This window comes from Natrix helvetica, assembly GCF_964273705.1.
Source record: "Natrix helvetica genome assembly, chromosome: Z".
In the NCBI taxonomy this organism is placed as follows: domain Eukaryota; kingdom Metazoa; phylum Chordata; class Lepidosauria; order Squamata; family Natricidae; genus Natrix; species Natrix helvetica.
In genome coordinates this window covers 72385330-72408945 of record NC_138554.1, presented here as the reverse complement: position 1 = coordinate 72408945, position 23616 = coordinate 72385330, and the positions used below count along the sequence as shown (strand labels likewise).

The 23616-nt window shown below is 40.0% G+C and overlaps 1 protein-coding gene across 4 annotated transcripts in view; it reads left to right on the top strand.

Moving 5' to 3' along the window:
- POU6F2 (POU class 6 homeobox 2) overlaps positions 1 to 23616 on the top strand; it is a gene marked incomplete at its 5' end in the record, with an annotated part of 355508 nt that overhangs the window by 11511 nt on the left and 320381 nt on the right. The window contains one exon of one of the 4 annotated variants that reach the window (XM_081932599.1): positions 14983 to 15023. The exons of the other annotated variants lie outside the window; for them this stretch is intronic. Of the gene's footprint in view, positions 1 to 14982; positions 15024 to 23616 lie in introns of those variants that run through there. 4 annotated transcript variants of the gene reach the window in all.

Below are 23616 nucleotides of genomic sequence, written 5' to 3'. Positions count from 1 at the left end.
TGCAGGGGGTGGCCACAGGGACCAGTGGATCCTCGGTTTCACCCCTACTATATATGGCAGCATCAGCTGTCTGTTCTTAATGGGTGCCTGTTATGGGGCAATAGGGTGGTAGTCCCCCCAAAGCTGAGGTCCCCCCAATCTTAAGCTGCCTGCACACTTCTCATCCGTGCATTGTGCACATGAAGGCTTTGGGCTGAAGCTACGTGTGGTGGCCAAAGATTGACCAGGAAATAGAAAGCTGGGTAGCCACATGCCAGCAGTGCCACCAATCTAGGCTGGCTCCCCCCTCTGTGCCCATCAGGGAATGGGACATGCCCCGGGCTCCATGGGCACGAATCCATTTGGACTTTGCCGCCCCGTTCTTGTGGCAGAACTTCTTGGTCCTCGTAGATACCTACTCGAAGTAGGTGGAGCTGGCACTTATGCCCTCCACCACTTCAGAGGTCATAATTAGGGTGCTGGGAAGGCTATTTGCGACCTCTGGGTTGCCTGATGTGGTGGTGTCTGACAACGGACCCCAGTTCACTTTGGCACCCTTCGAAATGTTCTTGGGCCAGCATGGCATATGACATGCCCCGATAGTCCCGTTCTACCCGGCCGGAAATGGCCTGGCAGAACAAACTGTCTGGTGAGTTAAATAGGCATTGGGTGGCCTGGGGCCAGGGAATTGGCATGAGAAGCTGTCCCAATACCTCCTGGCACAGCATGGACCTTGTCCACTCACCAAGCAAAGTCCCGCAGAACAACTTATGGGTTGTCGGCTCCGGACAACCCTGGACCGACTGTACCTTGGTTATGCAGCAGAGCAAAGCCCCATCACAGGCAACTCCACATGGGCTTTTAATGTGGGAGACCCAGTTTATGCCCAAAACTACGGGGCCAACCCGAGGTGGCTGCCCGGACAAATAATGCAATTTACTGGACCTTACTCTTATAGGATCCAGCTCAGCGATGGGCGAATGTGGCGCTGGCACATCAACCAACTCAGATGGCAGGCCACTAACGCAGCAGACCAGCGCCCAGGGCAGGCCCAATCCTGCCCTGGGGAACTAACACCGCCAGAGGCTGCTCCAGCGTAACCAGAGTCGCACGCAACACCCCCCCACCGATGTGTTCTCATCACTGAGAATCCGGTCAGTCCCACGGTAGTTGAGCTTCCTGCTGACACAGCTGCACAGTCTCCAGAAGTTCCACAGGACTCTCCACTAGCTCCTACTCCTATGGCTGCTGCCCCTGAACTAAGACGATCGGGGCAGAGCCGACGCCGGCCAGCGTACTTGGCTGACTATGCATATGCTAACTGGGAGGAGAGGGGTGTTAAGTCCTCAGGGCTACAACGCCCATTGAAAGTTATTGCCGGCTCCTGATTGGCTAAGATGCGAGCAGCCAGCCGGAGGGAGAATGCAGCCATTCTATTGGTTCAACATCTGACAGATCCATTATAAAAGAGCTGTCAGCTGTCAAATGTGGCTGTTTTGCCGATTCGTGGTTTGCCTTGCATTTTGCCTTGTTTAAACTGTTAATAAAGGTTGTTGTTAACTTCAACCTGCCTTCAGTTCCTGCCTGTCTCGTTCTCCCTACCAGTGACGTGCAGTCAGTCTCACCACTCTCATCATGAAAAAAAAAAGTAAAAGGAAAAAGCTGAGCTAGTTGCTGCCTCACCATGGATGACTCTGCTTAACCTCACTGGTGCTCTCCCTCCCCAAGTGTAGTGACTTCCTCCCCAGGCCCCCATTCATTTCTCTCTCTCACACACACAGCTGGATAAAACTATATAAAAATCTAGCCCAGCTTCACTGATTACAAGTTTGAAAAGGCAACGTAGCTCCACCTGCAATCAAACTACACTTGGGGAGGGAGAGCACAAGCAAGCACTGAGGAGACCACAGGAGGAGGCAGTAAGCCAGGCAAAGAGCCATGCTGTAGTACACACACTTCCCCCCAGCCTCTTTCTTTTGGAAGGCTCGGCTCGGCTCCCCTCCGGCTTCTCTGCCTCTCCTCTCACCCCAGCCTGCCAGCAGGAGGTGGTGGGTGGGCTTTATTGTGTTCCAGGCATTTCCCACCCAGACAGCAGGCTGCATTTGCAATGGTGGAGGTGTTTGGGAAAGGCAGCAGGGGAATGGGGGGGGGGGATGGCAGAGGAGCTGCTTTCAAGCCACTGGAAAAGATATCCAATCCAACTTTTGTGTGTGGGGGGGTTTGTTTGAGAGTGAGTGAGAGAGGGAAGGGGTAGGAGAGATAGTCCAATCCAACTTGTGTGTGTGTGTGTGTGTGTGTGTGTTTGAGAGAGGGGGAGGAAGGGAGAGAGGGAGGAAGGAGGGGAAGGAGAAGAAAAAGAAAAAGAAAGAAGGAGCAAAGGAGAAAAACAAATGCTGTCGCTTTAAATTGGAACTGAGCATGCCTGGCTGTGGAATTCTGGGAGTTGAAGTCCACAAGTCTAAAAATATTTGAAACCCAGCACTGTGTCAGTGCCTCACCAGTCATAAACCTCACCGCACGTCACTGCTCCCTACAGAACAATTATGTTGTAGCATATTGGCAAAAATGCATCAGAATTGGCCACTCATGGACTAACTGTTAGAAGAAAATGCTCCATGTGCATCTGTGTGTGCTGTTATCACTGATATCTAAATTTTCTTTATCTTAGTAAAAAATCGATTAAATTATTACATTGATTAAAATATGGATAAAAGAATAAGAGGTCAATATCAATGAGTGTGTCTGGTCAGAACCATCTCATAAGAAAAGTTGGGAATTAAAATGTAAGAGAAGTAAATAATGAAGAACATGAATTAGCAAAAGGAAAATAGTCAGAAATAATACATGAAATTAAGAAAATTAAGGAAAATGTCATAATTGATGAAGATTAAAGTGATCCGATGCTCTGGTGTGGTTTTGATGGATATGTGCTATGAAATAAAGGTGTAAATTTGATTTTGAATGGTAGGGTGAAAAACTTTGAATATCATCTTGGTTCCTGCAGTTATATATGAAAAATACAATTTAATGAACTAGTAACTGTTAGTTGTTTTTCAGTAAACAGTACCAGTGGAAGAATCAGAAATGAGTTTTGGTAATAACTTGGTACTAACTTTGGTAATTCTTTGGTAAGTAGGATTAAGCAAAACCCTCCAGCAGAATGACTGGAATTAAAATAAAAGTTATAAAATGATAGAAATATTTTAGAGATTTGTATGAAAATTGTATGCGGAGTGGTAGAATTGAAATGGTTGCTTAGTGCTAAAGATTTAGGATAAGTATATAATAAGATAAATAGGCTTGAGCGTGCAATTTTTATATGCATCGCAAGAAGTTTACAAGAAATAAATGAATGTGCATTGGTAAAAAAAATATTAAAAATAGGAAAATGAACATAGAAATTACTAACTATACAAATGCTGGTAAAAAAGTAGTCAATGGTACTGTATGTGATCTGTAGCAAGGAAAGAGTAGTGTCAAAATTGAAAAATAATATGTATAAGAGTGGGCTTTATTATACTGAAATTAGTTCTGAAATTATGTCAGGACAAACAGTTGGATAAGACCTCTCAATATTGTTTAATATTTGCCCTGGCGGGGGGAAAACCATTAGGAAATATTCAGATTTTTAAAAAGCAATATTAGTGTTAACTAACTATGGGGTATAAGAGATAAATGATCTTAGGTTCTCATCCTAAAAAAATCACTACTCTGTAACCATTAGCTACCATTTAGGAAAGTACAGATAGTCATTGTCTTACAATTGTTCATTCAGTGACCTTTTGAAATTAAGATAGTGCTGAATGAAGGGACATATTCTTGTTCAAAGTGCCAATTGCTGCAATGCCAATATGGCCATGTGATCAAAATTCAGATGCTAGGTGTACGTTTATTCTTACAACTATGGAAAGACTGCACATATCCTTCACTGGGTGGATGACTAGGCTTCTTCCACAGGAGCCACAACCTTCTGGTGCACAGACATCTGCCACGACCTGAAAGATTTCAGCTTGCTAGACCTAATGGCACATAGGCCTCCTTTTTCCCTGCCAATCCCAAGAGGCCTGGCCTTTTTCCTGCCTGATGGTTGACTTCCGTTTTTGGACAGCCTTGAGAATATTGCCTCTGAAGCCTTGAGAAAGATTGCCTTTGCCAGATTCTAGTTGAACTTTGAATCAGCTGGGTTGGCAGGCAACAACTTCAGGTAAAAGGAAAGTGAACCTGGGTATGATGGGGCAGAGAGAAGGCCTGGGACTGAATTGGAGGTGGGAGAAAGGAGACCTGTGAGATGTTGGCTGAGGACAACTTGTTCTGAAATGGCCACATGACTTTTTACCCCCCCACCCCCCCACCCCACACACACGCACACCACCCCTAGCCAAAGTTCTTTGACAGACAAGATTCAATATTAGGACTCTTCTGATGGAGAGAGTGGGATGGGCTAATTCTAGTGGGCCGAGATGACTCCTCAGATACCCTGGACCCATGCCATAAAGAGCTTTGGGGTATAATTCCACACAGATATCCAGCCATTAGGGTCAATAATGCTCATGCTATGTAGAAGATATTATCAACTCTGATCATAATACATTTTATTTTATGCACAACATCAACCTTTTTGAATACCTAAACACTATTGCTTCTGTGATTGCCTCCCTCTGCCTAATGGAACTACTGCTTGTAGTAACTAAATCAGTATATAACTTAACATAGCATGCTAGAATAAAAATGAACTGCTATATAGTGGAAGCAATATTCTTTTTCTTTCACCTAGCCTGGTATAGATATTAGTTCACATCATATAAAGTGAAAATATAAGTATCTCATTTTAAATTATAGTATTGGTATTAAATAAAGAAAATTTATTTTATGATTTTGACATTTTGGAGACATTATCACACTTGTTAATGCAGATGATCTTTTGTAGCAGAATTTTATTCAGCATTTGAATTCAGTAATAATCGAGTAACTCATTCATATGAGCAAATCTCTGTGGAATATAGACTGATTTACAGTATTTAATTAAGTTATCTACCTTATTCTTTATTAATAATCAGATTCCATTAGCAATTGAGTTTTTGTTAATTGTTCATTGTGTGGAAAAATACCTCCGTTGTCTCATAATTATTCCTCCTCTTTCAGAGTTGCAGGTTTAGAGCGTGTGAATCAGAATAGAGCTGGAAGGGATCTTGGAGATCTTCTAGTCCAACCCTGCTCAAGCAGGAGACCCTATACCATTTCAGGCAGGTGGCTGTCCAGTTTACTTAAAAGCCTCCAGTACCTGAAGCATCTACCTGAAGCACCTACACCTTCTGAGACAAGCTGTTCCACTGGTTGATGCTTTTCTCTTTGATTAGTTTCCATCCATTGTTTCTTGTCTTGCTGTCTGATGATTTGGAAAATAAGTTGACACACCCCTTCTTTGTGGCAGCCCCTCAAATACTGGAATCGATAGCAGGCATCCATAGTCCTTCATTTTGCTAGACTGGCCATATCCAATTCCTGCAACCGTTCTTCACGTTTTAGTCTCCAGGCCTTTAATCAATTTAGTTGCTCTTTAGTTGCATTTCCCCCTAAATCTCAACATTTATTTTGTAATCTGGTGACCAAAATGGGATGCAGTATTCCAGATGTGGCCTTACTAAGGCTTTGTAAAGCAATACTAATACTTCATGTGATTTTGATTCTATGTCTCTATTTATACAATCAAGGATTGTATTAGTTATTTTGGCTGTAGCAGCATGCTGTGGACTCATGCTTAAGCCATCATCCACTAGAACTCCAAGGGCCTTTCACAGTTACTGTTTTTGAGCCAGGGTTTGCCTAATCTGTACTTGTACTTTTGCTTTTTCCTGCCTAGGTGCAAAACCTTGCTTTTGTCCATATTAAATTTCATGTTGTACGTCCATTGTTCAACTCTGTCAAGAACCTTTTGGATCCTGAGTTTGTCTTCTGGGATGTTGGCTTTCCTGACAGTTTAGTGTGAACTGCAAATTTAATGTGGGAAACTCATAACAACAAAGTTCATGTGCACGTCACTTTTAATCAGCATAATTCCCTAGGTTCCTTCTTTTAAATCTTGTCATTTTAACTGCATGGGTTTTCTGTGATTGCCCTGTTTTCTGGAATAACCCCTCCCTCTTTGGTATACAACGCCAACTATTCAAGGCCTCAACTCTGCTCACCTTTAGGAAAACTCAATTCTTCCCCCAGGAAGTTGAAAGCAGTTAAATGGACTCCTCGTTTGGTTGTTCCGTTACAGTTCTTAGTCATCATTTGTATTTTGTATTTTTATATTTTATAAGTTTAATGTTACATGGCTTGTGGGGGATTTTTTTATTGTTTGGTTTTTTTAATGCTGTTTGATTTGCCAAATTTTCGTAATAAACTAATGATAAATAAACTTATCTCACAGGCTCCTTCTTGTTATAAAGGAAAATAAGGGGAGGGAATGTTACCCTGAGCTTCTAAATGAAAAGTGGGGATATAAATCAAACAAATATTTGCTGTTAACTACTACTATATAATTAGTAATTTAAGAATCAGACAATCTATCTAAAATTCTTCCCAATAAGGCCTAAACATATATTTCTTAATTTTATACATTTTATATGTATAAAGTTTTTTATTTTTTTCATTTTCATAACATATACAATACAATACAATATAACCTCATGTATACTATTACATAGCCAACATCATATTGTATGATTAAATGTTTACATCAGTTCATCTTACCATCAACTCCCAAAAACAATTATTGACTCTTCTGCTCTCCATACACCATATTAGTACCTTATCCATCACTTTCTTCTCCCTCCCTCTCCCTTCCTCTTTTCTTCCCTCTGTCACCTTCTCTTTCCCTTCCTCTCTCTTTCTCCTCTCTCAATTTTCCACTCCTCCTTTCTCTCCTCTTCTCCCCCCTGCCCTCTCTCCTATCCCTCTCTTCTTCTTTTACCTCTCTCCTCTACTTTACACTCTTCATTTCATTTACTTGGTGTATTTCAGCTTCTGAGCAAGCTCCATTTATGTTGATGGTATTTATAATTCCTTTTCAGTATACATATTTAATTTTAACATATATCTTCCTCCTTTTTTTTAAAGAGAGAACAAAAAAGTATACATATATAGTCATTATATTTTTAAACCCCTCCCCCCCGCCTAATTTTGGCTGAGATGTAGACCTGGTTACAATTCCCAGCTATTCTCATCATTATGTTTATATAATTATACATCCTTAAACGCCCCCACTTTGTAATTCTGTCTTTAAATCTCAATAGTTTCCCATTGTAAGTATATTTCATGTTCCATCTCCATTTTTCCCTATCTTGTCTTAGATTACCCTTAATTGTCTATAAATGGCAATCCTTACTGTTCAATGTTCATTACAATTCCCTTAACCTACTATATAGAATAACAAGCGGCACACATCTCACTTTGTTCATCATCTTAAAAGTTCCATATATGCCCATGTTTCATATATTTTAACCATGCTTAATTGTCCTTCTATTGTCATATTCAATCAATTAACAACTCAGTTTAATTATCATGTATAAAAGTGAATCACAAATCTCTGCTTTACAATCTCCCCATATCAGTTCCATATTTGTCCATATTCCATATGTTTTAACCTTTATTTAATTATCTTTCCATTATCATATTCAGTCAGTTAGCAACTCTAATTTATTGTCATGTTTACGAATAAACCCCTTATCTTAGCTTTATATTTTCCCATATAACAATTTGTGGTTGTCTGATTTTTTCCTAGTAAGTCTTTTGTCCCACTTCTCTATTCCTGTCTTCTCCCTTTTCTTTGTTTTGACATGTCCACCCTCTTCAATTTTCCCCAAGCCTCTGTCAAAAAGATCTTTTATATTTCCCTTTGTTGGGACGTAACCTATTTCAATTTTCCTTATGCCACTGTCAACCTCCAAAACATATTTTGTCTTCTTTTTATCCCTTTTTGTTGGAACAGATACCCCCTTTACAATTTTCCCTATACCACTGCCAAGCCCTATGGAGTTTTTTGTCTGCTTTTTATTTCCCACTGTTTCTACCCCTTCATTGTCTCTCTCCCCCCTACTTCCTTCCCTTCTTCCTTAAATACCTGCTTCTCTGAATTCAGAATTCTATTTAGATTTGATTTAATGATTTATACATATTTTTTTAATAATTTCACGTAGTTCTTCAAATTCCCACTTTTCCATAATCTCCAGTCCCAAAGTTACAGTTAGTTATACAATTCTTATTTCAGAGTTCTGGTCCACCTTAAATTTATCTACTTCAGCTGCTGTGGGGAAGGGCGATGGGAGCCATCTTGGACTTTGTTCTTCCTTAATGTCCAGTTCCAAAATTGCAGTTAGTTATACCCAGGGGTGGGTTCCTGCCAGTTCTAACCTATAGAAGAGGTTCCACAAATCTACAGTGCCGTTTAGAACCGGTTCCTGTTCCCTCCCCCCGCCCATCCACACATCATCAAGATGAAGAGCGGGAGGAGGAATTCTGGGAGTTGAAGTCCACAAGTCTTAAAGCTGTCAAGTTTGAACACCCTTGGGTTTCTTTTTCTAAAGGGTTAGGGGCGCAAGGGTCTTGTAACTTGACAGCTTTAAGATTTGCGTGCTTCAAATGCCAGAGTTTCTGAGCCAACATTTTGGTTGCTAAGCAAGAGCAAGGCCGGCAGGCCACTCCCACCCAGTCATATGGCTGGCAAGCCACTCCCACAAAGCAGGCCACACCTACAGAAGAGGTTCTAAAAAAAATTGAAACCCACCACTGGTTATACCAATCTTATTTTGAAATTCTGGTCCACCTTAAATTTAGTTAATTCAACTACTATGAAAACGGAAGAAAAGCTGGAGCCATTTTGATCTTTTGCAGACAAATAAGAAAAAAAAGTTCTTGATTTTGTTATTATTTTTCCTTGGTACTTTCCGCTTCTCGTTGGTTATAATTGCTCAAAATATATTAATTGGAACAAACGTGTATACATCCAAATTCGGGTATGTTTCTCTTCCCTCTTGCTTTTCTAAGTTCTGATTTATGGCAGTTGGTTAATTAAAATTTCCCACACAGGCAAGATTAGGTTATCAGTTGTCAGTAAGGAGATGGTGCCTTTTTCTTGATCTTTCTCCTGTGTTGCATTCCAGTTCTCATTAATTGGAGTTGCTTAAGATATGTTAGTTAAAAGACACTCGGATGAAACAAATCTTCACACTCCTAAACTCCTTTAAAAACACAGTCTTTAGAGTTTGTGTTTAAGTGGGTTTGTCACTTCACTTCTTTCTCCTTTCTGTCCAAATTATTTCAAGCAAATGGCTCTCTTTGGGGCTAGTGATTCAACCCCCCATTTTTCCCCTTCTTTCTTTTCACAAAAATCCTGATCTACCCATCAATATTATTTATGCCCTCAAGATTCTTTGCCTTTTCCAAAATCTGATTTATAACTGTGGGTTAATAGATCTTATCAGGCTTTCATCTCACCTTTGTACGCTCCTATTCAGCTGCTTTGGCCTGGAGCCAGCTCTTGTGCAGCCATGTTGCCATGCTGCTGCCCCAGCTCCAATTCAGAGGGCAAATCTCTGACCTACGAGGGACCTGTTGCACTCCCTCTGGGTCTGATGAGATGCTGCCCCTTCTTCACCACCACCCCACAGGGGGGTTCTGATCCAAAACCAGAATTTGGAGACAGTTTGTCAGACAGGGTTCATGTGAGACTCTTCAGAGTTCACATCCCCCATGTCTGTCCAGCTGGAAAACTTATACCTTTTTAAATGCTCTGTTGAAAAGCCAAAATCTGATCTGCTGTAAAGCACACTGAATTTTCCAAATGTAAAAGAGTATGAGAGATGACTATTACTGTTGAACTGAAAGATGAAGATACACTAATAAACTAATTTTCCTGTACTTTTATGATTCATGTATTCATGATTTCCACCTTTCTATATTGGTGATAGGTTAGTGAGGATTCACAAATGACAATAATTTCCCTTTTTATGATCCTATAGTTCCTTAATTTAGGATAGAGTTGGGGTGGCTTGATGGAGTTGAGCATTTACTGGCTGGATACCCTTCCTGATGCCCATGTAAAGTTCAAAAGAGATATTTTTTTCTCTTGTTAAGAGAGAAACATCTGCATCAGAGGTGGGTTTCTGCTGGTTCGCCCGGGATCAGGGCATGGGAGCATGAGCGAACCAGTAGTAAAATAAATTGAAACGCACCACTGAACTGCACTATCTAGGATTGAAGTCTCAACCTTCCAAATGGGATGCAAGTATCTTCACCACTGTGCCACCATATCACTAATTATATATGACAGTAATAAACCATAATAAAATTGATTTTCTGACTAATATGCATATTTATATACCTGAGATTTACTTTCACTTTCACTCTGCTGGCTGTGGCATCACCATTTCCCCAAAAATATTTTATTTCAATCAAAATAGCTCTATACTTTCTCTTCTTTCAATCTTAGCAATATTTTTCTCTCTTTATCTACAATTCATTAAACTTCCTTTTTCTTTACATATGCATTACATATTAACAGTGCCTTCATCACCTCACTTTGAAGCAATTGTTTTGTTATACCGATTTTTTCTAATGTTCATTCACCATCATTCCATATGATGGTAATATTGCAACGTTTTTCATATTTCCAATCAGTATAAATTCTGTGGCTCCCTTTAACATAATTATTTTCATTCTATTCCAAAGTGCTTTCATATCCTTATATCCACTTTAGTTTCCTTTGGTTGAGAAACTCACTTATCTATGAATATTTATGCTTTCTCTTTATGCAGCTGTTTTACTTTCATTCTTGTTTCTTTTACTTATTTTACCTTTCATTTCATGTTCATTTTTGTCAAGATCAATTTTTATATTGACAAAAATGTTCTGCGCATCATTGGAAACTCTAATCATTTTTTATGTCCTTTACTGATTTTCTCAATCCTTCATCATAAATAATCTGTTTATTTCTCATAGATATTGATGATTAGGCTGTTTAAAGCATGATTTTGAAATAAAAGCATGATTTTGAAATAAACATATGCTTAGCTAATTGTTACCTTTCTTGTCACATATGGATTTCCAAATAGTCCTGTGAGGTTTATCTTACTACTAGATGAACCATGACCCATGGTCATTTCACAGATATTACCTAAACAGAACAGAATGATCATGGCAAAAAGGCAGTAGGAATGAAAACAATTGTTGCCTATAATGCACCATTTTGCCAAATTGAAGGTTACAAACAAATAAACATAGAGTTTTAATAGTATATACATACTGTATGTGTGTTTTAGTGGTGGGTTCCTACTAGTGCGGACTGGTTCGGTTTGGCAGCCTGGATCTGCCATGTCCCCGAACCAGTTCTTCTTGGTTTTTGCTTCTGCGCATGTGCAGAATTTTTTTTATTATACTATGCATGTGTACTACACATGGCGCACGCATGAGCAAATCAGCAGTACTGACTACCATGACCCACCCCTGGTGAGTTTGTGTGTGTGTGTATGTGTGTGTGTGAGAGAGGGGGGGATCAGGAGAGAGAGAGAAGGAGTGGGGATAGAAGAGAGAATGAGAATAGCTAACAGGAGTTCAATGCCAACTGCAATTCTTGCATCATTTATCTCATTATGAAGAAGATATTGTTCAATAAGATGTAAAAAGTGTGGAGAAGTTATATCCATAGTATATCCATACTATGTGCTGCAATTAATGTTCATAGAAAATGCAATAATGGTAACTAGCATAATGTCTCCCCCCTGACTGTTATTTATGCCGAATAACATGCTGAGTACTGTTGATATTCCCATTTGTACTGTTCCCATCAGTACTGTTGATTACTATTAACTTGAATTTATAGGCAACCACTATCAACCTATGGATTCTCACTTTTGTAATTAAAACAGCAACATAGATAATGCCACACATATATTTAATCATGAATGAAAATACTACACCTTTTACATATGTAAAAGGTGTAGTATTTTCATTCATGATTAAACCTATACCTTCACTTCCAGTGCTTGTATTCTGCATGATCAGACTATTTTCATTGAGATATTACATCATTTCACTTTGTTTCATAGATATGAAACTTATCTATAGCTCTTTCTTTGATTTCATTAATGAATACATGTTATTTACATTTACTCTCATATTCCAAATCACACTCTTAGATATGTCTTCAGATACTGACCTCCACTATCCAGGTTCATGACAATGATGATGATTATATTATTATTGTCTTTATGTTAAGGTGACCAACCGTCCTCCTTTAGGGAGGACAGTCCTTCTTTTGTAAGTTCAGTCCTCCCTCGAAAAATGTCCTCCTACATGTCCTCCTTTTTTATATTTGAAGGCTAATCTGTTGCGCATTATGTGACGTATTTTATTAAACAGTTTTTAATGGGTTTTTTTTTTTACTTCATCTCAAGTTTATTGAACAGATATTGAACCTTGTGTTGAATTTTTATCTAAAGAAATGCTAGACGTTAAAATAGACGACAATTGTCTCTTTGAAGAAATTAGAAGACTGAATGTATATTTAAATTCTGAAAAATTAATACAATGGGAAAATCAACATGTTGAAATTGATAAAAGATGGGTGGATATTTTCAGCCATTTCAAAAATGAACATATTCCATGTGAACATTTATTTATACTTGTTCAATTTACGTTGTGCTGCCCTGGAACTAATGCAGCAGTTGAAAGAGTTTTTTTCAATTGCCAATGATTTTTGAACAAGTGAGAAATCGAGATTGAATGTTGATACTCTAGCTGCAGCACTTGCCGTAAAATTCAATATGAAGGATATTTCTTGTTCAGATATTTCCAATATATTGTTAGAAGATGATACATTGACAAAAAATATTAATTCAATGGAAAAGTACTCATTTAAATAATAATTAACAGGCATGTAAGCATAATTACAATATAAAATGTTGCAAATGTTTTTATTATGCATATATCATATTTTAGTGTATTATTGTTGCAATGAATAAAATATTTCTTTTATTTACGATATATTTTTTCCAATTTATTTGTCCTCCTTTTCATTGTAAAAAAGTTGGTCACCTTAGCATTTTGGACAATAGAACGTGTTTTGTCCTCCTTTTCATTGTAAAAAAGTTGGTCACCTTATTTATGTCTATCTTTTTCTCTCAATCTATCTACTGTGTATGAAACTCCAGGCAAAAAACATACCTAATTCTCCTGCCTCCTATTTTTCCCCATGTTAACAAAAAATCTATGAGGTGTGTTATGCTGATAGAGAATGTTTTGCCAGTCACCCAGCCAACTTTCATGGTTAAGAAAGGCCTACAACTCATACTATTTCTGGTTTCTAGACTAGACTTCGATTATTATACCAAACAAATCATTGTTCAATAAGAAGAAGAAAGTGGAGGTAGGTTACTAGCATTCGTCATATCCATGCTGCCTGCTCCATTTAATGCTGATAGAAAAGACAATAATGATAAATGTTGGCATTAGGGAGACCAGTATACTTCAAGCAGAACAATTTCCCAGTTTTATTGCAAGCATACATATGCTATTCTGTGCAAGCTCTTTAGTGGGAAGTTTGCCTTGCATTTCTTGCCCACATTTAGGAAAAATATGCACACATTAAAATGTGATACATTTTAACCTATCAAATTTGTTTTGGAAATTGTGCACGCTTTCAGTTTTTAAAAATAGGCTTAATCAGAAAGTCCTAGGAGTTCATTCCTTATCTCATAAAGCCTCTACATGCACGTTTATTGATTTTATTTGTAATGCTTATATTACTACATCTACATATTCATGGACAAAATTATATCAAACTCTGTATGATTTTACTTTTTTTAGTCTTTGTCACTCTTCATTTAATTTTAGATTGTTCCCTACTGGCTTTCTATTACCACTTTCTTGAGTTGCACCACAATGAATTACTTCTGATTGTTAGCAATGAATATAAATGGGTGCCTAAAGCCTCTGTTAACTCTGTTAGGAGTGTAGGACATAGCGAACATCTGGGAAGAGAGAGATGGAAAACAACAGCAAATTTAGAATGCCATGTTAGAAATGATGGAGGTATTCATATTGCTTATTCGAGGAGTCCAGCTGATTTTAAAAAGGAAGACTAATCATGGAACAATAAAGGTCTGATTCTGTTTTGCATAACTCAACTGGAAAACATATTAACTATGATAGACTCACGTCTGATTTAATATTCCTGTTTAAAGTTTAAAGTAGACATACATAAAGTAGACGTTAAATTATAATATATAATATTATTTATTATATACAATATTATATTCTATATTTGTGTAATATAAAATTGGAACAGCATTCATCCTGTGATAATACCTTTAACACCAACAAATAACATTATCTGTCTAGTCTGCCCAGGGGTAGGTTCCTGCCAGTTCTAATATCTTCTATAGAAGAGGTTCCACAAATCTACAGTGCCATTTAGAACCGGTTCCAGCTCCCTCCCCCCCGCCCATCTGCCCATCATCAAGATGAAGAGTGAGAGGAGGAATTCTGGGAGTTGAAGTCCACAAGTCTTAAAGCAGTCAAGTTTGCACACCCCTGGTTTTTTTTCTAAAGGGTTAGGGGTGCAAGGGTCTTGTAACTAGACAGCTTTAAGACTTGCACACTTCAGTGCCAGAGTTCCTGAGCCAACATGACTGGAGGAGGAATTCTGGGAGTTGAAGTCAACAAGTCTTAAAGCTGTCAAGTTTGAACACCCCTGGTTTTTTTTTCTAAAGGGTTAGGGGTGAAAGGGTCTTGTAACTTGACAGCTTTAAGACGGGCATGCTTCACATGCAAGAGTTTCTGAGCCAACATTTTGGTTGCTAAGCAAGAGCATTGGTATGTGACTTTCACCACATTTTACATGTTGGCCACGCCCACCAAGTCACAAGACTGCCAAGGCACTCCCACTCAGTCACATGGCTGGCAATATATATATCCATTTTGAACTGAACCAAGATAAACAATATCCAGGGAAATATAATATTCTGCCTTTTTAATATTTCCTAGAATTTTCTAGGAGAAGGGTAGATGCTGCTAACTTTCTACACATCTTAGTTTTAAATTTTAATGCAATTGTATTTTAGGACATACAACATACAATTGAAATGAATTCAATTTCTTGGGTTTCTGGGATTAAGTACTATGAAACTGAGTAAATATATTCTTAACCCTGGGATTTAACTACATTTGTTTTGTAGAATATGAACCTTTATTTTTAAAACTCCATTGAATAACAAATTTGAACCGAATCAAATTCTGTGTTTTGATTTAAAAAGTGAACACAACACAGCAATATACATGTAATCCAATATAATGCTGCTTAACTGATATTTGTATATGTAATATTTCCTTCATTCCAACGTTTGTTCATCTTACAGGCTTTTTTTGTTGCTCCTGTTCAAAGCAGGTTTGAGTTGATATAAGAGTATCTTCTTTAAAAGACAACTTCCTGCTGTTTTATATTATGTTTATCTTTGATTTTTTTTTGATACATTCATTTGGTAGTTGTAATAAACAATTGCAGAACCTGGGATGTCTTGTGATCTGCAGTGCATCAATATGTTTTTTATAATGATACAACAATCTGAACTTTGTAACATTTATGATTCATTTGAGAATTCTTATAGATCCTCAGAGTCACAGGAACCCGGGAAACAGTAATTGACTGTTAGCAAAATGGATTCCGTGACAGAACTAGCCTGCCTATGACTGCATTGCTAAGAAAACATATTGATCTGATTTATCATTAAACTTAAATTAAAGGTGGAGGGACATTAAGCACATTGTTGGAAAAGTATACATGATTGAGGCTTAGAATGCACATAGGACCATGCCCCAATGCCCATTGACACAAATATTGATTTGTTATGATTAATAATAGGAATTTTATGCATACAATATGTATTGCAACAAATGGCCTTTTTAAAGAGAGGAACATTTTGTTGCTGTTTTCTTTCATCTTATATTAAAAAGAGTACAAATAAAGAACTTGAGTAGTAAGTTGATGGTGATGTAGGGGGAATAGCAGGAAATATGGGAGTAAAGAATGTTCACATAACCCTTAGTCACAATATATACGGAGACTGAAATCTCAGTTGTCTTAACATTTGTAATGGTGCTAATTTCCAAGTGCTTTTTAAAATATGCTTCCACATGAGCTCGCAAAACCCATAAAAGCCTAGTGTGTAAATTGTTTGTCACTTTGCTGACTACCTGCCATATTTATTGTCAGGAAAAATGGACATTAGTTGGAAAAGCAGTTGTTAAAGGCCAAACAATTTTTAAAGATGGCAAAAGATGTGCAAGGGTTTTTCCTTTTTCTAACAATGAGACATCCTTCAGACATCAAAAGACAAGATAATAAGACACTTCAAGCACAATTCAAGATTATATTCAACATCTAAAGGCTCATCTCTTGTCAGTTTGCATTTACTCTCCCAGGGCTATGATGCTTCTATCATCACGCTGTCAAGAGGAGTCTGGCAGAAATGATGAGGGCCCCTCATTTCATACACTTAGTATTTTTTTTATCAAATAGCCAGTACTCATTCTGATTCAGCCAAAATAGAGGGATAATTTGAGGAAGGTCATGTGCAAGTACAAAAATCTTGGGTATCGATTTGTATGATTAGAAAACATTAAAATGGCATCTCTGTTCCTTTTCAAAGAAATTTTGCCAACTGGTTGGGATTTTTTCTTTCTAGGAAGTAATGTGTTCTTTAAAGGGAAAAGGGGAGTTTGTTTTTTTGAAGAGGCAAATGCCCAGAAATTGAAGGTATTACAGACTGTAAAAGTTACATAAGAAAAAGCATTCTACAACCTTAACACAAATTTTACTCTGTGTACAGACTCAATTAATACTCTGGTAATACAACATTATAATGCTTAGCCTAAAAGTGTCACATAGGCAAAGTATATTTCTTCTTAAACTTTAATTTAATATGCAGATCAGCAACGACTAAATAGAACTGCAAAACTAGCATTGATTTATATAGAACAGAAATAAGCCATTTTAAATATATTTTAAAAACTGTGAAGCAATATTTATTATTGTAAATTATTAAATAATCTTTAGGACCAAAGATAAACAATATACAAAAATTAATGTTCCAAAATCTAAAGGGATTTGGGTTGAATTATATTTTAAAAATGGCTTCAGTTCTATTTATGTAGTTTTTACTGCAGCACCTTTGTCTGAATATACTTTATGTAGTGAGTGCATAACTCACATGTCATGACAGAATAGTTTAATTTAATATCAGCCCACTAAGGTACACCAGACTAAGAAATCAAATTCACATAGGTTAGAATGCTTTATTGTAACATCTATGGTAACTTCTGTTTCTTTCTTTTTCTTTTTTAGAGAGTTAGTTTGGTCTAGTGATTAAGCTACCAGGCTAGAAAGTAGGAGACTTAAATTCAAGTCCTGCCTTAGCTATGAAAACCAGCTGGGTAACTTTGAGCCAGCCATTTTCTTAGACCAACCCACCTCACAGGATTGTTGTTGTGGATAAAGGAGAAGGAGAAAGGTGTGCTGAATATGTTCCTGCTTTGAGTTATTTGTGAAATAATGAAAGCGGGATTCAAATAAATAAAAACATAATTTTTCAAGTGTGAATGTGCTTTATATTCTTCATTTTATTTTTGTACAAATGAACTAGATAGAATCCTATTTGAGTTGGGTTCTCACATTGTTTTCTTGGCCCATGCTCAAACTTCTCTTTTCTGATTGACTTGGTAGTTGCTCTCCCTCTTATTCTTCAGGGCCATTATCTCTTTCTTCTACAGTTAGGAATTTAAAAACACAATACAGTTTGTCAAATAGAGCAGGAAGAGGGCAAATGTATATATTATGTTAATAACATTGGTCTCTTTGTTACCCTAGCAATACTGCTATTAAAGTTGATATGACTTTCCTTTGCAAATGTATATTTGTCTCTTTAAATAAGATAAAGGTGTAATTTCAAAAAAGTACCTTATTATTCAATTATATAAAAATGGATCATTCAGAAAAATACTCAATTAGACTTTTGATTATAGTGCCAAAGTTTAGGTCTTAAATAAACTAATGCTGAAAAAATATAGGAACACTTCATTAAAGGCGGAGGCATACATATATTATTACCATATATTATAAACGTACATTTATGTTTAATCTCTTGGTAGTTATTCAGTGGTGGTTTGAATTTGTGCAGCCCTTGGTTAAGTATTAAAGAACTGGAATTTGAAAAAAGGATTTAAGCTGTAGGGATAAACATGGGAGCTGTAAACTACTTTAAGAACATTATGTGAGAGGCACAAAGAAGAGAATTTCTTGCCAGGCTACAGAAGTACAAGAGGTGAGTTTTTTCAGTGATATCCAATTTTATGGGTTAATCCAGGCAAGACAATTTCATTTGGTCAACAAGTTGATCAATCCATTTGAAAAAAGGGAGAGGAGAAGCAAGAAAGTAGGTTAGGGAACCAGGTAGAAAAGGATGTTCCTACAGCAAATTAGCAGAACTGTTTGCGGATACAAACCAAGCAGTGGTGGGTTTTGAATTTTTTTAGAACCTCTTGTCTAGGTGTGGCCTGTTTTGTGGGAGTGGCTTGGCAGTCATGTGATGGTGGGAGTGGCTTGGTGGTCATGGAAATATATTCCTGATTTTAAAAAATCACATTTCTTAATATTGCTTCACAATTGAAGTCTGAATCTTACTTCATTTGTGCTACAACTATTACTGTAGATTTTATTCTTTAATAGAAAATATAAAAAATCTTAGCAATCCTTTCCCCAGTTATTAATTTTTTAATAAGTCCAAGTCTCACGTCTAGCCTTGATTTATTTGTTCTTGCTTTAGATTTTGCACAATAGTATATTATGGTGATGAGTCATGCATTTAAGTTAGCTTAACGTCATGTGTTGGTCATCATGCAAGATGTACAGTAAATTTAGCTTTGAGCAAAGGTTTGTTAATGTGAATGACACTTATTAATGCAATTTAATGTCTTTAATGTCATTTATATTAATATAATGTATGAAAAACATTTGTAATAACTTATAAGTATTTGTTGCAGGACACTCTTTTGAAGTTGGCTTTGACTCTACTCAATGGATTGATATTATACTAAATAGAAACTAAGGCTGCCTACAATAAAGAGGCTCTGTTTGCTATCTACATACTCAACTAAACCCATACTATCTCTCTGTTAGAGAAACTACCTAAGAGCTTTTCTAAGGTAGTTCACCTAGAAAATTTCCATTTCCAGAGGACAAAGCATATTAGATATGCCTGTAATTTCTCCATAATTCTTGTGTCACCAATGACAGCATCATGATGGATTCAGATATTATTGGCTATGCAACTACCACACTGTCATGGCTCTGGGAAGGATCCCCAGAGCCATGACATGTGTTTGCTTGAAGGTTGATGCAATTTTCATAGAGAAGAAATGATGTCATTCTGTACAAATATCAAGAATACAAAAGTGTCTTCATTGAACTGGTAACTCCTTTTTCAAAAGGCAATTGGACTGTTTTTTTTCTTTCTTTCAGAAGAAGAACAATATGTTTCATTTCTCATCCAAGAAGCTTCATCAGTTGTGATGTGGTAGTGGTGGGGAGTGGAAGTTATTAGATAGGGCAATGAGAAGACAGACCCAGGGTTAACGCAACAACAGCTCTTTATTACAACAGTCAAGTCTGTACAATCAGAGCAGCAGTTAGGTCTGACAGCTCTCCTTTTATAGGGAGCTGTCAGACCTCTCGACCAATCAGATTGAACCTCTGTTCCCGCCTAAACAGAGGACTGGAGTGGAAACCACAGTAGCCTGTGTTAATATCTAACACCCCTCCCCTCTTGGTCGGGATGTTCCAATTGGTTACATAGTCCTTGAGGTAGGCGGGTCTTTGTTTTACCCTATCAGACCTGCGCAGTTCATTTGGAACCGGCTCTTCAGGCAGGTCGGACGGACCTGTGTGCTCTCCAGCTCCGCTCTGTGGAACCTGCTGGAACTTTCTCCAGGCCGCGGCTGGAGATCCTTGAGTTTGCTCGCTCAGAGCTCGCTGTGGGCCTGCAACAAACTCAGATAAGTCTACCGGACATTTCGGGTTTGAGTTGTCTGTGAAAGAAGTGAATGTTTGCTCCTTTTGGGTAGGGCCTTAGCCGTTTGGTTTCAGAGTTTCGTCTGGTACCCTAAGATTGGAGTGGGAGAGGCGACCATGGAGTTGGTCAATGTGCCTCCTCCAATTTCTACCATCCTCTAACTCCAATAAGTAAGGCCCGGTGATGCCTATCACCGTAGCAGGAATCCACAGAGTTCCCCCGGCATAGTTGTGGACCTATACTGAATCCCCTATGCTAAAGTTCCGAATCTTGCTTGTGGAGTCTGGGGGGCGATATGGCACAGTAGTTTGGGTGTAGCCAGTCAAAGTGGGACCTTAGACGGCGACCCATGAGAAGCTCAGAGGGGCTTCTCCCGGTGGTGGCGGTTGGCGTAATATGTTGGATTAGTAAATAGTGATCAACCCGTGTTTGCCAATCACCCGGGCCCATTCTGGTGAGGGCCTCTTTAGCAGATCGCACCATTCTCTCCGCCTGACCATTGGAAGTCGGATGGAATGGCGCGCCCAGGACATGCCGAATTCCCTGGCTGGCTAAATAGGTCTCGAATTGCATGGCCGTGAATTGGGGCCCATTGTCAGAGACCAAGACAGCGGGCAGGCCGTGTGTGGAGAAAAGTCTCCGTAGCACCTTGATGACCGCCTCTGCTGTGGTAGAGGTCATCAGGGCTACCTCTAGCCATTTCGAATATGCGTCCACAACTATGAGGAATGTTTGGCCATGAACAGGGCCTGCAAAATCAATGTGCACCCTAGACCAGGGTGCCTGAGGGCGCTCCCACTCCTTAGCGGGCGCCTCTGGGGGAGCTGGTCTGGATTCCTGACACGGAGCGCAGGTAGCCACCCACTCTTCTATCTCCTTGCCCATGTTAGGCCACCAGATGTAGCTCCTAGCCAAGGACTTCATCCTGACGATGCCACGATGCCCCACATGTAATGCCTCCAATACTACCTTTCGCAGTTTGTTTGGAACAACTACCCGGTCCCCCCACAGTAAACAACCTTTGATAACCGACAGCTCATTACGTTTAGCAAAAAACATTTTAAAATCGGCCCCAACAGGCCCCTTGGGCCACCCCCTCCACCCCCAGTTAAGAACTTGCTTAATAACAGCATCTTTGGCGGAAAAGCAGGCAACGTCAGTGGAAGAGACAGGTCCAGATTCCAGGCAGTCAATAAGAAGGACCGGTGTCGGCCAATAGTTCAGGTAGGGGACAGCGACTCAAAGTGGCGGCATGTCCCAACGTGGAGCCAGGGCAGTGGATGAGCTTGTAGGAGTAGGCAGCCAGGAAAACAGTCCACCTGGTCATGTGCGGAGACAAGGAAACCGGGGTAGGTCGGTCCCCAGCCAGCAGTCCCACCAATGGTTTGTGGTCCGTCACAAGTTTGAAACTGCGGCCGTAGAGGTACTCGTGAAAATGCTTGACTCCCGCTACTGCAGCCAAAGCGTCTCTGTCCAGCTGGCTGTAGTTCCGTTCAGCGGGAGACAAGGTTCGCGAGTAGAAGACGATGGGAGCTTCCGCGCCATTGGGCATGTGGTGGCTGAGGACAGCGCCAACGCCAAAAGGAGAAGCATCGCATGTTAGAACCAGCGGCAGGGTTTGGCTGTACTAGACCAGCAGGGAGTCAGCCATGAGTAGACGTTTCACCCCGGCGAATGCGGCGACCTCAGCTCGGCCCCAGGACCATTTGGTGTTTTTAGACAGGAGGCGATGCAAGGGCTCAGCGACGGTAGTTTCTGTTTGAGAAAGACGCTGTAGAAGTTAAGGAGCCTGAGGAAAGCTTGCAGATCAGGCCTGATTGCGAGGTGTAGGAGCGTCCTGGATTGCTTTTACTTTTTGGGATGTCGGGTGGATCCCAGAACCATCAATCATGTACCCTGGGAATTCTACCCCGGGCACATTAATTTTGCATTTTTCTTTTTTAAGTCGGCGGCCCTTTTCGTGAATTCTGATCAAAACAGCCCTAACTCTTTTTAAAAGTTGCGCCTCATTTGCAGCCAATACCAAAATGTCGTCGAAATAGGGGACGACTCATGGTATCCCCTGCAAAAGCCATGACGCTTTGGAACAGTCCCGGAGCGATACTAACTCCGAATTGCAGGTGGTTGCATTTGAATGCACCCCTGTGCGTCACAATGGTTTGAGCCTCTGCTGTGGCGCCATCTACAGGCAACTGCTGGTATGCCTGTGCCATATCCTATTTAGCAAAAAAATTTCCTGGCCCTAGCGAATGTAGTAGGTGCTGTACAATGGGCACAGGGTAGGCGCTTTGTTGCAGCACGTTATTAATTGTGCATTTATAGTCTGCGCAGATGCGGACTGACCCGTCCGGCTTGACCGGGGTCACTATAGGGGGCTCCCAGCAAGCATGGGCGACTGGTTCTAGGATCCCTGGCTCATCAGTTTGTCAATTTCTGTCTGCTATGGCGTTGATCCCGGTGACTTCCAAGCCCAGGGCTTCAAACCAGTCTAGCCCCAGGAGGCTCTGTAGCGGTGCGCTGGCCACAGTCATGGGAAGCTTTGTGTTGATGCCCTTGAACTGGACCCAGAAGGTGCCCTGGCCCACGAAGGGGACTCGGTTCCCCTGGTAGTCGTGCACCATGATGTCTGTTGTGCAAAGCTGCCGTTTTTTCAGGCTTGATATGGCTTGCTTCAGGGTTGACAAGGAGATGATTGTGAGTGACGATCCAGTGTCGACTTCAAGCTCGCAGGGAGCGTCCTCAATGAGGACTGTGACTTTCAGCTTTTTTGGCCGCCTTATGCGGACTTGCCCTATCATGGTTTGATAGGTTACCCTTGGTTCTCTCTCTGGGCTCTCTCCCTGGGTTCTCTCTCTGGGTGCCCTTGGTATTTCCGCCAGGCCCCTGGGTTGGGCCTCTGTTGGCGGTTTGATTTTGGCTGCCATGTGGTAGCAGGGATTTCGTTCCAGCACACTTTTGCGATGTGCCCTTTTTTATCGCAACGCTGACAGGTTGCGTCCCGGAATCGGCAAGTAGACCGGGCATGGTTTCCTCCGCAGCTTGCGCAGGGCAGCAAACACGAGTCGAATTTTCATGCCGACTTTGTGCAGCTACCGTGCATGCGGTAGCTGTCATCGTCTTCGCTGTGAGAGGTTTCTCGGTCTGCGGCCTCGTGGTGGACGCACACCTGTTTTTGAGTGGTTTGTGGCGCATTGTGCTGGCGCTGCAAGGCTTCCATGGACTTGTTGGCCGATTCAGACGCTCTGGCTTCGTCGAGTGCGATCTGCAGAGACATGTTTAATTTTGCGAGCAGACGTCTCTGCAGGTGGATGTCCCGCACTCCACAGATCAGGCGATCTAGGATTTGGTCATCCAGGTCACAGAAGTCACAGTACGTCGCTGCCTTTCGCAGGGCCGCAATATACTGGTTAATGGACTCTCCTTCCTTCTGGTTCCCCACGTTGAATTTGTGGCGGCGAACGTGTCTCGAAGGCTTGGGCGTGTAATGCATTTTTAAAGTCTGTTGCAAGGCCACCCATGTAACCGCTTGGAC